The sequence below is a fragment of the Corvus brachyrhynchos genome, unplaced genomic scaffold (assembly GCF_000691975.1).
Source record: "Corvus brachyrhynchos isolate BGI_N302 unplaced genomic scaffold, ASM69197v1 scaffold142, whole genome shotgun sequence".
Lineage (NCBI taxonomy): Eukaryota > Metazoa > Chordata > Aves > Passeriformes > Corvidae > Corvus > Corvus brachyrhynchos.
Genome location: NW_008237226.1, coordinates 9,227,237 through 9,245,030, shown reverse-complemented (window position 1 = coordinate 9,245,030; position 17,794 = coordinate 9,227,237). Strand labels below are relative to the sequence as shown.

The window sequence follows — 17,794 nt, the reverse complement described above, 5'->3', positions numbered from 1 at the left end:
TAAATAACCCGTATTTGAAAAAAATATTAGTATAGAGTCACAGAATCAGATCTAGGAGGTCTCTGTGTTATACTAACAAATTACAGACAATTTGTAGAAAGAAATTTGGTGGTCAAGCTTTTTTGGTTTGTATTATTTTAGTTTCATAATATTTTCGTTTCAGTGGTTTTTGTTTGCTTTTTTTTTTAACCAGGCTGCTTATAACCAAAATAATTAGTGCAGTCACATTTGAATTAAAGAATAGTGCAAAAATAAATTTTCTAATGAGACTGGAAAAGGAAGTCAGTGCAAAATACACTCAGGAATCAACGCTGGTGTTGTCTCCAGAAAAATTGCTGTACTGATTTTCATGAAGTATATTGATGTCACTGTCACTATGACAACATTGTGACAAGAACTAGACACTCTAGGCTACCTTGTAAAAAGGATCTGTCATCTGTATTTTTTTTTTGCATAAAAAGTGATAGAAATGAGAACCTCTCCCCCAGCACAGGATTTCATTTAAGGTTAGATGGATTGTTATAGGCATCGGGTCAAGGTATTCCTGAACAAGTGACAAGCTGGCTTTTCAAGACAGGTAAGATCAACATATTCAAATATAATACGCTTTTACTTTTCAACTAACAAAAAGAAGAAAAAAAATTTTATTCTCTGAAACAGAAACATTTGTATGCAGAAAACTAATGTTTTGAGATATTTCTCAAAAGTATGGCAGGATTTTATTTCTGAGGATGTAAGAAACATTTGGGAGTAGTATGTATATAATGCAACTTCTAAGAGGATTGGGGGGGGGGAATTCCATGAGATTCTTTTTCCTCTTTTAATTTAAAAACAATGTCTCCAACTTTTTGTAATTCTGGCTCTCTGTTATTTTAATGAAGCCTCAGAATCTGTGATGTACTGAACTTTTTCTTTCCTTTTCTTAGCTATATTTTATCACCCACAGATCTAGTTTATTTTCTCATTGTGTATCTGTGTGATCTCTACTGTCTCATAGTTTTTAATGTTTGTGTTTTCCCACATCAGAGATACTACGTGATGTTAGCATAATAGCTTAAGAAAATTGCAGTCTCTGGAAATACTATATTATTAACAATATTTTCTGTGTTAAGCTACATGTTACTTTTTTTGCAGTTCTGTTCATCAACTATAGGGCTTTTTTTTTTTTTTTTATTAGCTGTTTGAAAACACAGAGTACCAACATGGTATCAGCATGGAAAAACACCTAGATAAATTTTTCCCAGAGGTATTTGAATTCCTAGTAATTCCTAAGCAGATCATACACTCCTATGGGAAGTTTGCAGGTTTGTTTTGCTGCCTTTTAACTATATAAGGCTAAGTGAGCAGATTTATTAAGTTCTGACTCTCTTGATCTTGATTTCAGTTAAAACAATTAGCTGGTGTTGATTTCTAAACATTGATAAGATAACATTTATGACAAACATACTTTTCCTAAAATGGTCATTATTTCAAAATAAAATTTTATTCATTTATCAAATATAGCATTTGGACATTAATAAGAACAATGACTTTATAAGTTTCCTTTATACATTAATAAATATTCTGTTCTTCAGTTGTTCACCAAGTGAGACTCATTTAATTGGAAAACTGGATAAACCAAAAAGTTATTATTTGGCTAGTATATATTCCTGGGAAATAACTGAAAAATACAATGATGAGGCAAGATTTTGTATATAGAGTTTGAGGATAGGCATATGCATTCAGGAGTTATGAAGCAATTCCATCTGAGGGGAAAAGCTATCAGGCTCACAGCAGTAGTCATTGCACCATCGGTGATTAATATACTGAGATGAAAAAATCAGAGTGAGTTCTATCTCCTCTAAATACAGGCTTGAACACTGTGGACCCCAATGCACATTATCTTAAAAAAACCCTGAACAAAACCAACCAACCAAACAAAAACTTCCCTCCTCTACACCCATCAAAAAAGGGAATAGGTCATTTGCTTTTAAAACAATTTTCCCAAGGTCTTGAGCAGGTTAGCTGCTTTATTCCAAGTCATAAAAGTTCATTTAGGTTTTCTCAATTGCAGTGTGTTACACTAATTACTTTAAAAGCATTCTAAGTTTGGGTGAAATTTCTCTTGAAAAATGCATGTTGAAGAACTGTAAATTTTCACACCAGAATTTCAGTTAACACTGCAGTGAAATGAAGTCATATGAACATACAACCTTTGCATAAAGGGATCAAGTAGCAACAACCAAGGGAGATGGTGTGGTCCTTTGGCTCTCTTTCACTCTGTACCATGTCAGATCACTCTAAAACGCCTTGTGTTTGTCTAGAAGTGATTTATAAGGAAACTCTTCTCCTTTTCCCAAATGCACTTAAGGCTCAGCTTTAGCTGAAAGATCTTCTCTTGGTACAATAAGAGCAGAAGGTGGATATTTGCTCTATGGATGAATTTTAGGCACAGGTGATGTAGGAAGACACCAGGGCATTAGACTGCAGGAGATGGCTTTTCCCATTAAGAACCTGAGTTAAAAGTAAGCTGGATGGCAGGGCCCAGAGAGTGGTCTCTAGTGGGCTTCCCTAGGGCTCAGTATTGGGCCCAGTCTTGTTTAATATCTCTACTGGTGATCTGGATGAGGGGGTCGAGTGCACCCTCAGTAAGTTTGTGAGTGACACTGAGCTGGATGGGAGTGTTGATCTGCTGGAGGCAGGAAGGCTCTGCAGAGGGGTCTGAACAGGCTGGATCAATGGGCTGAGGCCAATTGTGTGAGACTCAACAAGACAAGTGCTGGGACCTGCACTTGGATCGCAACAGCCCCAGGCAGCGCTACAGTTTGGGGGAAGAGTGGCTGGAAATCTGCCCAGTAGAAAGTGACATGGCATTGCTGGTGGACAGTCAGCTGAACGTGAGGTGCCAGTGTTCCCAGGCAGCCAAGATGGCCAATGGCATCCTGGCTTTTATCATAAATAATGTGGCCAGCAGGACCAGGGCACATTGTACTTGGCACTGGTGAGGCCACACCTTGAATCCTGTGTCCAGTTCTGGGCCCTTCACTTCAAGAAAAATATTGAGGTGCTGGAGCATGTCCAGAGAAGGTCAATGGAGCTGGTGAAAGGTCTGGAGCACAAGCCCTGTGAGGAGCGGCTGAGGGAGCTGGGGGTGTTTAGCCTGAAGAAAAGGAGGCTCAGCGGGGCCTTATCACTCTCCGGCTTCCTAAAAGGAGGCTGTAGCCAGGTGGGGGTAGTTTTCTTCTCCCAGGCAACCAGGGACAGGATATGAGGACACAGCCTCAAGCTGCACAGGGGAGGTTCAGGTTAAATATCAGGAAGAGTTTCTTCATGCAAAGGATTGTTAAACACTGGAATGGGCTGCCCAGGGAGGTGGTGGATTCACCATCCCTGGAAGTGTTCAAGAAACGACTGGATGTGGCACTTTTTGCCACGGTCTACCTGACAAGGTGGTGATTGGTCAGAGGTTGGACTCAATGACCTTAGAGGTGTTTTCCAACCTAAATGATTCTGTGATTCTGTAGAAAAGCCTTCTGCAGCCAGCAGAGGCTGGGGGTACATTGGCAAGGGCAGAGAGACTGTTCCCTCTGATAGCACAAGTCGCCATCTTCTATTGCTGGCTTCAGGAAGTTCCAAGTTCAATTTCCCTGGGCCCCATCCTATCTAAAGCCTGTTCCTTTTCAGCTGTGTTCAAGCTTTGTGTCCGTTGGACAAGCAAATTTAGTTTCGACCACATTACTGAAAAACCCAGAACTGGTTCTATCACTCCATGATTTTACTTCTCAGAGAGGTTAGTTTAACTCTGATGTTGCTTTGTGATATAAAGTTTGACAAATCATATCTGGTTGCTACTGACAGGCGGTGGGATTGAGGCCTTATTAAAATTTAAATCCTTTTTAAAGCTTGCTTCGTTATCTGACCACTAAAAAGATAATTTATTAGCTTTGTCATGATCAGTATAAATGAGAAAATAATGTATTTCATGTGCAAGTATAAATTTTGATTTTTGAAAAACAGTTATGTTAGTGGAATGACCATATTATACAAATGTGCGATCTCAGATTCTGTTCATGTTTTGAATTCTGTTAGAGCTTATAATATTTTCATGACTTTGATATTGTAACCTTCAGTACGTTGTAAAAGAATAAATATTTGCAAAAAAAATACAGAAAACCCCTGCATTTTCAGACCCAGATTTAAGTAACTATACGTATCAATTTATAGTAGTGTAAGCAGTAACCTGTTTTGGAAAATATAAAGAACAAGTTGTAGTCAGCACTCACTCTGATGTTTTTACGATTTTATGGTTATATTGTATATTCTGTTAATGAAAAACATTTTGTAAACAACACAAAAAAGATTAATAATCAGATTAATATTATCTAAGTGCTTTTAGAATATAACACAAATGTGAAGCTAATTCCTTCATTAATGTTTCAAAATAAGCTGATTTTGCACTGATTTTGAATGAAGTTATTCTCCATTTCCTCAATTGCATATTTTTAAGATCATGTGAAGAGGTATAAATCTGTAAGACAGTATAATTCTGAACAGCACCACTCTAAGTCTGGTGCCTTTTTAGTAATAATTTTCACCTGCTGAGTATAGTCTAAATAGTAGTTTGTGTTCCTCTCAGAAAAGATGATTTACTGCTTTTAATCATGTAAGTGAACACATGAGGGAATGAAGCTTATTTAACTCTTCAGAGGAGTTAGTGAATCCCCAAATATATGCAAAACCACTAAATAGCAAAATTTTAAGCAAGGACATCATACAGATTCTGTAGATGCTGCTGCAAGCTGTGATACACAGTTTATGAAGAAATTAGTCTGAGCCTCAGTTACCTAAAGGTAAACATAGTGCATAATAATAAAAAAAAATTTAAAATACCCCAAACAAAAAACAAACAAGTAAATAAAAACTCAAAAAACTGCCCCAAACAAACAAAGAGGAGGAACCTCAACACATAAATTACACAAAATAAAACCTGGATTCGAAAGTTATAAAGATGGAATAAAACCAGAAATTTTTCTGCATTTAAAATTGTGCTTCTGTACAATTATTTATATGCCACATGATTTATATGAATGGGAACTTATTCCACTGACCTTCTATTTCCATGCCTAGTTAATAAATGTGGGGTTTTTTCTATTGTGCTTTTCTGGGGGTTGTTTTGGCTTTTTAGATGTTGGTTGGTTTTGTTTGATTTTTTTTGTTTGTTTGTTTTTTGTTGAGGAGTTTAGAAGATTTAAACTTTCGTGTCATATGTCTTGCTGATTATGAATTATATATTTATTTATTTTGTTATTTTTATATTTTTTACTGCTGAGGGATTTTTTTAGAATAACAGTTTTATTTGGAATTTAAATTTTTTACAGTGGCAACTTCAATTTTAAATTAATCACATCTTGGCATTAGCTCAGATCAGTCCGCACATAACAATCATCCGCAAAGGGGAAATTGCAAGCTCCCTTTCAGATTGCTTTTAATACTCTTCCATGACTGCCTCTTCAAAAATAAATGGGAGATGATCCTCTATTTCAATTTCCCATTCAGCCCTGGAGTAGATTCTTTTAACGTGGTGGATGCTTCAGAAGAATCTCCGCTTTTTCCGAGAAGTAATTGAGAAAGGCATGTCTCCACATTTCTTTTACATATGGCAGATTTGCTTCTAGTGTTCTTCTGAAATAACTGAGTGGCTAAAAGAGAAAGTATTTTTTCCTTTTGTTAGTATATTCTTTTTTGATCTGACATCTCCTCCATGATGAGATGGATGCAAGTGCAACTGAGCATTTATAAAACATGTGCAATGTGTAATGGAAAATCTGAAAAATCAGAAATAATGGATAAATTATGTGTTGTTCTGGTTACCAACAAAGGCCTTTGTGACACAAATGTCGTATGCTTTGTGTCCTGCAGGAATATTAAGACTCTTGCTGCATGCTGGGAAGTACACACAGATGAGATCAGATCAAAGATCCCAGTGAACTTTGCACTTAATAAGGATGTGGATACATAGTACTGTTAGACAATTTTTCCTTAGAAGGAAAGAATTGTTATTCTAGGTATTGATGGGTTAGTAATTATGGGAAAGTCTGAGAGCAAACAGGCAACAGCTGCATTGCTGTTGCTTTGTCCAGTCCCTTCTTTTATTGCCTCAGTCTCGAAGCCTGTGAAGCTTGTCTTATCTTGAAATGTCATTGCAAGGATTAGTTACGGTTTGAGATAATGCTGAACACTTTCACTGTGTATCTGTTCCTCAACCCTTTAGTGTGGTAGCATGTGCCTGTGTGCAGCCCTCATCCAGAATGTGGGTCCCTTGATGGTTTATCTTGCCAGCGCTGCTTGTGAAGAATGTGAAAATGTTTCTCAGTCAGATTTGAATAATTATTTCTGCAGCATGGTTATTTTGTGGTATAAATCACACTACACACTCTCCCTTTCCCCAGAGAAAATATCTAGGTAACATCAGTAATACCGACAGTAGATATAAAGGCATTCATAAATAAAACAAAGAAAACAAATAAGTCCTTTTACTTTTTGAATAATCTCCTGGTTCCTCTTGTTTCAGTGCAGATAAATAGCAGTTTTTCCCAAATATGTGCGTCTCCTCCAAATCTGAAAAATAATGATTGATGTCAGCTAATATTGCTTCTGATGAATCAGTGCAAAACCTGCCATATAGACATGACAAAGGTCACAAAGAGCCTTCTCATAACTCAGTCCTGCCAACACTGGCCTCTTGATATTATTGCCTTTTAGACATATGTACTTACTAACATTACTTAAATCCAGTATATATCTGACTTTAAAAAAATTTTTGGGACCAATCAAGTTTTTAAATAATAACAATGAAAAATGTATTTTGAAATAGATTGTGTTTTGAAAATCTCTGATAACTTAAAATTTATATGGTGCCTTACATGTTTAAAGGTTGTAACATGCCCTGCCTGTGCTCCATCCTTTCCCTCTCACAGGGAAACATTACTGCAGTCTTTCCCACCCATATCACAGCTACATGGTGGGAGCTGTTGTAAGTCCCTTAACTATCTAGCTATACATGTATTTTCGATAATTTGCGCTGTTTAGATATACATGTGTTATTTTACCTAAGTACGTTAATTTAATATTAGTATATTTTAAGTGTCATGTTAAATAAACACCTTCATTCTTAATGCAGGTGTCTAGGAATTGCATGCTTAGTGTTTCCTGTTTTTCCTGTGTTTGGTTGCAGTCGGTATATGAAATTACTGAGAAGAGTTAAGCTTTGCCATTTTCCCTTAAGACCTGCATTGTGTCATGGGCCAGTCTCTGTTCACTGTAACAAAGTCGTTCATCACAGCAACTTCTGTGGCAGAATGGTATAATTTTATCCTGCATGTAATCTGTGGGCAAAGAAGTTATAAAATGTAGTTAAGCACATTAAAGTCTTTATTTACCAGGTAAATACTGGTAACTTCTGATCTGGTTCTGCATCCATCCTGCTTCTCATGGGGATTACTGGCTGGAAGGTTTCCTGATCCTCTGAGCTGGTATCACATGGAGTAGTCTTCTTGGAGAACTGTTGTTTAAGGAAGCATCCAGTCATTCCAGATGTTAGCTATGTTGCCTTCACATGCTGCCTTGATGAAGAAAGGGCTGTTGTAGCATCTCCAGTGATTGCTGCCTTGGAGTGGCTTTGCACTTAATGCATGTCCACTTAATGGGTGCACATACAGAACTTGTTCCAAGCAGACCTTTGCAAAAGTAAGGATCTTGGAAATTACAAGATTATGGGATCTCTCTATCTTGCTGTCTTTTGACAACATTATTTCATGAAATTTCAGTGAAATCCAAAAATAAATTTGTAGGAAAACCTGTTTTGAGATGAGAGTTTTGATTGGAGTAAGACTTATCTGAACTGACAGATGTCTTTCAGAGGGTTCTGAGCTTCCCTCTTCTGCTACAAAAGCAGAGAGAATAATAGTAGGTTGAATGTGTATTAACGAGGCATGTAATACATTCTTTGTGACAGAAGAATGTCAATGTTTAGAGATTAAATAAAATATTAAAAATTGGGCAAAGGGGTGCAGCTAGAATAAGTAAACCAATTAGGGAAAAACCTCTGGTCAGTAAATAAAGTATTTTTCACCTTTGAGAAAGGAAAATACGCTGCGAAAGCACCAGGTAAATAATCTTGACTTCAAATTGAAAGGCTTTAAAGTATCTCAAAAATATGAAGTAGTTAATAAAAACTTGATGGGAGTTTTAAAGTAGGAATTGTTCTTGTATATTCATGACTAAATATTCTTTCAGTTAGAAAGTGGAAAACTAAACCTAATAAAGATTTGTGCTGCCATGGCATGGTCGATATATCTTCTCTAAAACTGTTACGAGATTTCTGCAATATTAGACAAAAAGCCCAGCAGCAAAGTGAAAATACAAGTGGAAGATTTGAACCACAATTCACACAGAAAGAAACCAACTTTGTCATTGCAGATTATAAGAACCCACAAAGACAAGGTACAGAATAAGATATGGCACACATGATCACTTTGATATAGTTTTCATTTTTTTTCTTTGTAAAAATAAGACCTAGGGCTTTCCTGATGTTCTGAGATGCAAATACTTCATGGCATTTCTTTTTGAAGGCTCAGAAATGAAGGTTAAAGGTAATTAAGTCATTAATTTGTGAAAAATGGTGTAAAATTTTTACTTGTGCTGTTTCTTTTGGCAATTTCTTGCTCACAAGAAATTGATAAGCTTCAAAATGTGTTTGCAAGAGGAAAGTAAAAGGGTAAAAGTAATATCAGATGGAAGAACTTAAAAGTAAAAACGGTAAAAATATCATTCAGAAATACCCTTATTCAGATATTTGAGAATGAGAATGACAAGATTGCACTGACCCTGATATAAAAAAAAGTAATAATTTTGTGTGGTTTTATTAGACTTAAAGAAATTGCTATTTTTCTACAGAAATGATGGTGGTAATGTTGGAAAAATTTTTGAAATGTAAGTAATTATAGGCATATAATTTAAATATGGGCTATAAAATCTGTGAAATACAAAGAGCCTTTAATTTGATGAATTCTGATTGTAAAGCATATGCACAAAAATTACAGTAGCTTGTCATAATGTATGGGCTCTTAAATAAACAGAGGATCTTAATGAAAAAAATACGTCATTGTCAAAATGTCAGCCATCTACAAAGAAAAGTAAAATAAATCTGATTGATTTTCTTTAGATTATATTTTAACAATGGCTAAAGTTTTGAGAGTTGTTTTGGTTCATAAAATTTATAAAAGGAAGAGCATGTTTGCTTTATTTTATTTTGATTTAGGAGTTTATATTGATAAAATAGCCATTGAGATGAAAAATAGTACTAAAAATAAACCTGAAAGAACCCCTTCAATTCACTGAGAAAAACAAACATGCAACATCCTCCTTCACAGCTGGTTTTGGAATATCTTCAGGTATTGCTGTCTGCTGACATGAATAGTTAACATCTTGACGGCTTAAACCATGAAGCATGGAAAAACTAAAGTAAGCAAAACTTGAGTGGACTTGAGAAAACAGTGTCTACCATAGGCACTGTTGTCAGATCCAGTCAGTTGTTTTCCCTCCTGTGTTTTGCATTGATATTCATTTCATTATGACAACAAAATATATGGATTGATGTAAACAGCCTGGATTCTTCACTGTGTTCAGTTTGTAAATCTTGCTGATGCTCTAGGCCTGACAGCTAGAAGCTCAACCAGTATGAAACCTGGATATAATAGTAAATGTCCAGCAGTACAAAATATAAAAAAAGAAACACACAACACCTCCCCCGCCCCAAGTTTTAAGCAAGGGTAAGTGTGAATATATATAGTGATGCTCAGCACATCTAGCTGTTGCAAAGGAATTGAAAATACTTCCTTATTTTTGGTGGCACTGTGATCCAGTTCCAAGCAAGGAAAAAGTGGACTTTGGCACAGAATAGGGTGGCAAGACTATGGCAATATTGTGGGAAGACTGCCTTGAGCCTAGGTGGATTTTAGAGTTTTCTCTTGAGGAAATTAGTTGTCTTAATGCCAAGCTGCTGTGAAAGATTGCAATTAAACCCTCCCTTTGTATTTTCTTAGCTGAGTGTTGTAAAGTAACTTCACCAAGGCCAGACCATGCTAGGTACATCTCTAAGGGGCTTAAGTGCATCATATTTAGATCCTAAACAGCTTTAGGCTGATTCCAATGGTGATAATAAGCTCAAAAAGGCAGTGATATGACTTGAAGTGCTTGAGGACATAACCTTCCTATGTGAAGGTGCAATGGACACAACTGAAATACCAGAAATTCTGTTTAAGAAGATTCCTGTGAGGGTTGTCAAACACTGGTATGGCTTGACCAGGGAGTTTGTGGAAATCTTCAGAGATAGCCAAAACCTCACTGGACACAGCCTTCAGCAACCTGTTGTAGCTTCAGTAGTCCTGTTTGAGCAGGATGTTGGGCTAGATGATCTCCAGGGATGCCTCTCTGTCTTGGCCACCGTGTGCTTCTGGGTTTTGTGTTGCATTATGCTCCTGGAATACATACAATTGCAAATTTAACCATGTATAGAAAAGAAGAGTAAGAAACACTTTCTAACAAGAATTTCAGATCTAATGCAGTGCAATGAAAGGTGACATTAAAGGTGAATCAATCACTTGAGACATTTTAATCAAGATACCTGTTCAGAGAGAAATCCTGTAAACTAGAAAAGAGGGGAAAAAAGGGTACAAGAAAAAAGACTATAGAACCTTAGTAATATTTAGAGGTAACTTTAGATGTTTTATTCTTTTTCAAGGCATAGAGGTAATGGTACCTTATAACAGTTAATCCAAAACATTATCTACAAAAGTTTTGTACAGGATCCCAATTAAAAAAACTTCTAGAAATATACTGAAAATTTATCCTCAAAAACTACTGGATGCAGTAGTGTTATTTCAGAAGAGTGTTAATTTCCAGAATGGATGTTTTTGAAGAATTGGAACAAGTCCAATATTTTTACAGAACCTAGACCAGGTAAATATACAAGATTCTTGAATATTCCCTTAGGTTTTAAGGTTTTTTCACAAACAGAGCAAACAAAAGAGATAGATTTACAATAGCGTTTGTGCATCAGTAGCTTTAACAAGTGAATTATTTCATTAAACACAAAGAACTGTGAAAAACAAACTTAAATTAGATTCCCTATTTATCATTGCATAGCACTGCATTCCATTTTTCTCCAAATACTGATGAGAGAAAATTAAAGGGCTCTAAATCTAAATACCATGTGTTAGCCACAGTAATATGCAGCTCTGTAGTCCTGTACTCCATGTGCATCTGAGAGATAAAATGGTATAATAAATGAACAGGATTTTCTGCCCTCTACAAACATGTTCTTAAGCTATTCCCAGGCAGCAATTAATTGTTTGCCCTGAATATGTCTGTGACTTTTTAAAGTTATATGTTGATGTATATGCATGCATACTCCAAATAAACAAAGATGACATCAGTGTTTCTGACATACAGAGGAGCCTGGATGTACACAGCACTAAATAGATATTGTAAAGTAAAAAATGTTTCTCTTCTTTTTGATTTAAATATGTTATTGAACAGGAAAAATGAAGACTTGAGTCTAAATCTTCGGAATTTATGATGTCTGTTGCTGATCTCATTGTGGCAAAACCAGATATTTTTCAAGTTGTGTATTTTAGTATAGTGCATAATTCTCTGAATCAAAGGAAGAACTCCCTGAAAAAAATGTTAAACGTTGCAAAGAAGTATCCCTTAAAAGTGAAAAAAAAATCTAAATCAATCTTGCAGTAGAGAAAATCTGTACGTGAAATTTTTTATTCTAGAAACTAAATGAGTGCTCAAAATAATTTGTCTGTTTATAACAGCTACATGTCCCTGTAAGTATAAGCAGAGTCCAACAAAGAGATTTTCTCAAAAGTTTCATGTCAAAAAAGAAAAAAATGAAGATGTACTTTCGGCCCACTTTTTGTGCTACCCAAATGTTTCAGATGTAGGTTAGAGGATTGCTGCTCGCCAAACAGGGCTGCTTTTCAGGTTAAGTTTATCACGTTTCTCCACAAAAGATGACCTCTGCATACTAGTGGTCATTTCAGAAGGAGGATTTATATCAGCCAGCACTTGGTAGTTCAGACAGCAGGCAGGACAATAAACTTGCCTTTTCCCAGATCTTTGGCACCAAGTGGGGTGATGGACACACTGAGCACACTCTGCAGTGTTGATGCTGCTGGCACTGGAAAATTACACTCCTGGACACTACTGCAAGGAGAAACAGAGAGAAAAGTTGTAACTTTTACTGGTTTTGTGGAGAGGAAGAAATGTTCAAAACAGGTGTGTCATTTTCTTCAATCGGCCTATTTTTTTCATCTGAGTCTCAGAACACAGAAATTTTTTATTTTATCCTCAATGTTAACTTTAGTGTGAGAAATACTAATGGTTAAAATATGTGGGGCAAAGGAGATTTGAACTGGAGAGACAACAAGAAGAGGAGCAAAGCACTTGAGAACAGCTCAAAGGCCAAAAAAAGATCATCACGGCACCTTGGTTTTAATATTGTCAGGTGCTCTCTCAGACTATGCTCTCCCAGCAAAAACCATATATTGTTATTCAGAGGTATACCTTGTAAAAGAAAAGGCTGAATTGTATGTTCTGAATAGCACAAACAGCAAGTTATAAAATGAATTCTGTTTAAAATTATACAGGTATAAAACCACTTCAGTCAAAGTGAGAAAATAAGGGCCCCATGTAATAGAAAAATCAATTTTTGATGGTTCCTGTCACTGGAGTTGCTTTTCAGGGTTGACAGGTCTGATAGACGTTGTATTATGTCTGCTACCTTGTCAGACAAAATCACTGAAATGGAGGAAAACACTATCAATGGGATACTAATGTTTTCCTTGTTTAAATGAATTTCATGTTTCCTTAATAGTTGTGAAATTCTGTGGCAGTTTGCTATTCAGTGTCCAGTAGCATTCACATTGCCAACTAAGTATTTCTCTCTTCTTATCTAACTGAAGGAAGTTAGACTTTTTAAAAAAATAGATTGATTTTGATTGATAGCATCAAAAACATCTTCACAGATTCTTGTGAAAGCTTCCAAAGCTGCTTCAGCTTTTGTGTCCAAATGTTATTCCAAAGAGCTAACAAGAATTCATTTGGTAGCATCTCCTAGTTAAAAATTGTTTTGACACTCTTGTAGAAAAAAATGGGTTGAATGTTAGCTAACTGTCCATAAACTTCATCAACGATTGGTAGACGTAAGAAACAAGCTTATTTCAGTCCTGAAGAACCTTAATTGAGGTATTTAATTGTGGTATTTAATTGCTTCACCTTTCAAAAGCTGGTATTTTGAGAACTATACATTCTTGATGCATTTTTTTATTTACCTTCGGTTTTGAGAAAGTTTTTTTTTTTTTAATTTTACACAAGCTATTCTTCCCTGTGTTTTTTACAGTATTATGCAGACTATTTTCCATCAGCATTGTAACTACAGTGTGTGTAGAGAAACATAAAATTAGAGGAGGAAGGAAAATAAATTATGTGTCAATACAGCACTAACTTTGGCTCCAATTATTTTGGAAACTTCTGCTGCACATCCATTTTATGAAATATAATTATACAGCTATGCTTATCATTTGTTAAGTACCAGGGAAGGCTAGAAACTCTACAAGGTGAAAAATGAATGCCAGTTCTGTCCTGTCTGACAAACAGTAGAGTGTGATTGGTTGTTGAGTGCAATTATAGAAGCATTTTTTCTACGTGGCTTCTTTCTTTCTGTCAAAATTATAGAGGCTTTTAACAGGAGTTTGACTGAGGGTATTGTGTGAAATATGGATGAACTGTGTCATCCCATAGTATAGATCTAATATGTAAATTCTATTTCAAGAGAGAACAATGGAGAAGACTCCAGTGAGTTGTCTCGCATTTGAAATTCTGGATTAATTGATTCTCTGATCTTTATTTTGATAGTTATTCTTAACCAGCATTACAGCAGTGAAAGAAAATTGCTGTGGGTTTGATACTTTCTGGAATGAATATATATATATATATATATATATATATATATTTATATATATAAAAACATTAACTCTCGCTGAGTATATTTTTAAATTAAACAAAAGGACATATTCATATTCTATTTTATTTATATTTTTAATTAATGATAATGGCTTTTAAAAAGGGATTTTAGCAAAATTACTATCATATCTCATAATTAAATAAACAATTGTCTATAAATATTCGCATAGTATATGAGTAATCAAATTAATCCTGACATATAGGTATTTTCCACTGCTGTAAGGAAGTTTTTTGATTACAGATAGTCAGCTGGCATTCAGAAAAAATAATCTGATATGCTTGTTTCCCATGTTATATTATAATTACTGAAGATTTCAGGGCACAGACAGACCTAAATACTACATGAAGTTCTATGATATTTTATCTCTTGTTTTCAAACCTGAGCTGTTTACAAATTCAGTAAAAAGGTTATTTATTGCTTAAAACCAGAGTAAAATACTTTCATGTAACTTTGAATTTTTTGTTGTTTTTGTGAAAAAATGGAAACTATTTTCATATGTAGTTGCTCATACTTTTCTTATAATGTTAATTTCAGCATCAGGTTTAAACTATTAAGCTCCTGACTTCTTTAAGCATTTGCAGGATATAGTGTTGTTACAAGTTAAGGTCGTACCTCTTGATAAATTCTTGTAATGAATAGTTACAGAAGGATTTTTATGATCATTTGAGTTCCGTCCGTCCTTCCTTCCTTTCATCTGTCCTTCTTTCCTTCCATCTTCCTTCCTTCCATCCTGTCTTTTTGAGACTGTAGCCATATTCCCACTATTTATATCACGTGTTAAAAATGTAGGTATTTGGTACATGCCACCATAGCCTCCCTTGTACTCAACCAAGACAAAAATGCAATCTATGAGGACAACTCATACCATCCTGGAAAAGGTTAGATGACTCAGCCTCTGCCATTGTTTACATCTTGCCACTAACTGTAGAAGAAGGTTCGCAGACAGATTTTGAAGATGCTTATCAGCAATATAAACTTATAGTAGTGTAGTTTATCTCAAATGCATTAAATGCTATTCCAGTGCATATAAATCTAAATGACTGAACAAATAGGTTAAATTAGCGTTTGGACTTTGAGGAAAATAACAAGTGAATGGACTTCAGGTCTTGCAGACACGTGATGAAAACAATTTCTAATAAGTTGGTATAGTACTTTTTTATATAAATTGGCTGTTTAAACAATGCTTAAAATGTGACAACCCTGTTGTTGTGAGGTTTTCTCATGCCAGTATCAAAGCCTTTTCCATTGGTTTGTAATAACAAATTGAAGGGTTACAAATTTGCCAAAGGCTGCTTTGTTCAAAACTTATTTACACAGGTGAGAACTATCTCACGTGAGCTGTTTGACTCATGTCAGAGGAATCCCTCGCACGAACATGTTCCACCATGTGAAAAATATTGTTTCCCAGTCTTTGAGTGAGAAACCAGGTTGATTTGTTGAAGTGTGTGCATTAGTTCTCGGCAATTTGATGATGGTAATATAAATGCCTCTAGACTGTGATTAGCTTCTGATATATTCTTAGTGTAGAATAGTGTGGAGATCAAACCCCATATAGTTGTTTCTTTTGCACAGAGTGTTCACTCATGTAAGTAATCTACACAAGAAATTTCCAAGGTAGTTTTGAAATCAGACCATGACAGGACAGTATTGATATTCTAACTGTTCCATTCTTAATATCTGAAGATCACAAGTTTGTTGAAAAATACTTTACTTTTGTAATATTGTTGCTTTTCTTAGGAGACCAGGGCTAGAAAGCCTGTATCCCATTTCATAACACCTCCAGCACCTGCTATTATATCTCACTTATTGCTATCATTCCTGCCAGGCAGGCAGTGTTGGAAATCATAATGCTGTCCTGCTATCAGGTGGGAAGATCTCAGTTCAGCAAACCAATAAATGTATTCTTTTATTTGGAGATGACACCACTGAATTAAAAAGAGATGAAGACTAAATTGCTAAAAAAGAAAGTTTTATATATATATATATATATATATATACACACATTTAGTCCTGAACTGAAAACAGATGCATGTTTTCCTTGTCACATCACAGTTAGAGCTTAGTGAGACTATTGTAAAGAAACTTATGCCATGATTTGATAATTTCATACAGCTAACCCTTTTCCACCTAAAATTTAGGGATGGTTGGCACTATCCTTAGAGTGGGTTAATTCAATATATGGGGTGAGTCTTAGGCACTCATTTAAAGACACCTATTTTTTGCTGTAAGAAGCTGTGAGCCCATTGAATATGGTGATAATTTCAATAATATGGTGAAATGTAGGAGTGACTTAATTCCAAAACCTATTCTCAGTATTTGAAATAGTGGTGATTTATTTGCAATAGCAGACAAGTGGCAATCTGCAGTCAGTTTTGGGGTGGGATGGAGATATCAAATCTTCCCACTTTTTATTGTAAGACAGATGTAATGCTAATTTAAAGAACTATGCTGAAGATTATGCTGATGATTAGGAATATAAGGGAGAATAACTATGAAAGATTATTTTTTCTTTTTGAGGAGATCGTTGTTCTGAGGTGCCTCATTCCATACTTTTACTGGGCAATTAAAAACAGATCCTGTAGCATAATTAATCTTTTGAAGCCTTGGAAAGAATCCAGAACTGAAATCAGTTTACTTCTGTTTCCACTGATGCTGTGACCCATCAATGCTCGGTCCAAGTCTGGAAAGGTTTTCAGAGTTTTTGCTGCCAGTTGCAATTAGGTTATACAAAAGATTATGCCTTCTGGATTTCTTTGTTCTACTGCATAACCTGGCTCCATTTTCTTTCATATGGAATTGAGATTGACTGTGTACCTGGACCTAAAACTATTTATCTTGCACTTCACGTCTTATCTGTGATTTTTTTTTCTAGATTAGTTGTAAATTATGGCATGAATTTACTATTATAAGGTTGATTTTGAAATTGCAGAATTTACTTAGTTCCCCCCCAGTTATTATCCAAAGTGTAACTTGTTATTTAAACAATTAATTTGAAAAATTATGTTGTCAATATACAAAGATAAAAAAGTACCTACAATGCAGAAAACCTTTTGGATTTTTTTCCCCCGTTTTCTATTTTTTAGGAATATTTAAGTGTGGTAGTTGTATTTACTGACTATGAAAGGTTGCTCATACTAATGGTGATTCACTTAGCATTTTGCTGAGTCTCTGTGATTAGCAAAATACAATAACGGTACAAAATTACTGCAATTTGGGACTTGGATCTATGACACGACTTCACTTTTCTGTTTGCTTTTCTTTGGGGCTGAAAAGGTTAGATTTCTATAAATAGGACATGATCCAATAATCTGTAGAATTGTCTGTCCTTTGCTTTTGAGAGTCTGTGACATTTTCTTTTGATGATACCAAGTTCAATGGCTTTAGAGAAGTACAACTGTGCTGGAAGGAAACGGTTCCCAGACTGATTTCAGCTTCATTCTTCCTTTCCTAATACTTGTAAATTTTTTTATATCATCATTTCCGAGAGGCAGTTTCCAGAGGGTATATTTTTGCTGGGGTTGGGGGGGAAACATTAAATATGATCACACCATACTCTACAAAAAATGGAAAATGGCGTGTTCCATCATGAAGCCTATAGTTATGGCAAGGAATAGGCAGTAAAGATGATAATGAATGGTCTGAAGTGTGTTCCTGGTCCCCATGTGTACTAGCATATCAAATACCAATCCATTTTGACTGATGTAGACAGTTTGTCAGACAGCA

The 17,794-nt window shown here is 35.4% G+C and overlaps 1 protein-coding gene across 1 annotated transcript in view; it reads left to right on the top strand.

The window, feature by feature from the left end:
- The first annotated feature begins 481 nt into the window (after nucleotides 1–481).
- DGKB (diacylglycerol kinase beta) overlaps nucleotides 482–17,794 on the top strand; it is a 381,330-nt gene continuing 364,017 nt past the window's right edge. Inside the window, exon 1 of the mRNA XM_008629944.2 lies at nucleotides 482–577. The gene's annotated coding sequence lies outside the window, so the exon portion shown is untranslated. The remainder of the gene's footprint in view (nucleotides 578–17,794) is intronic.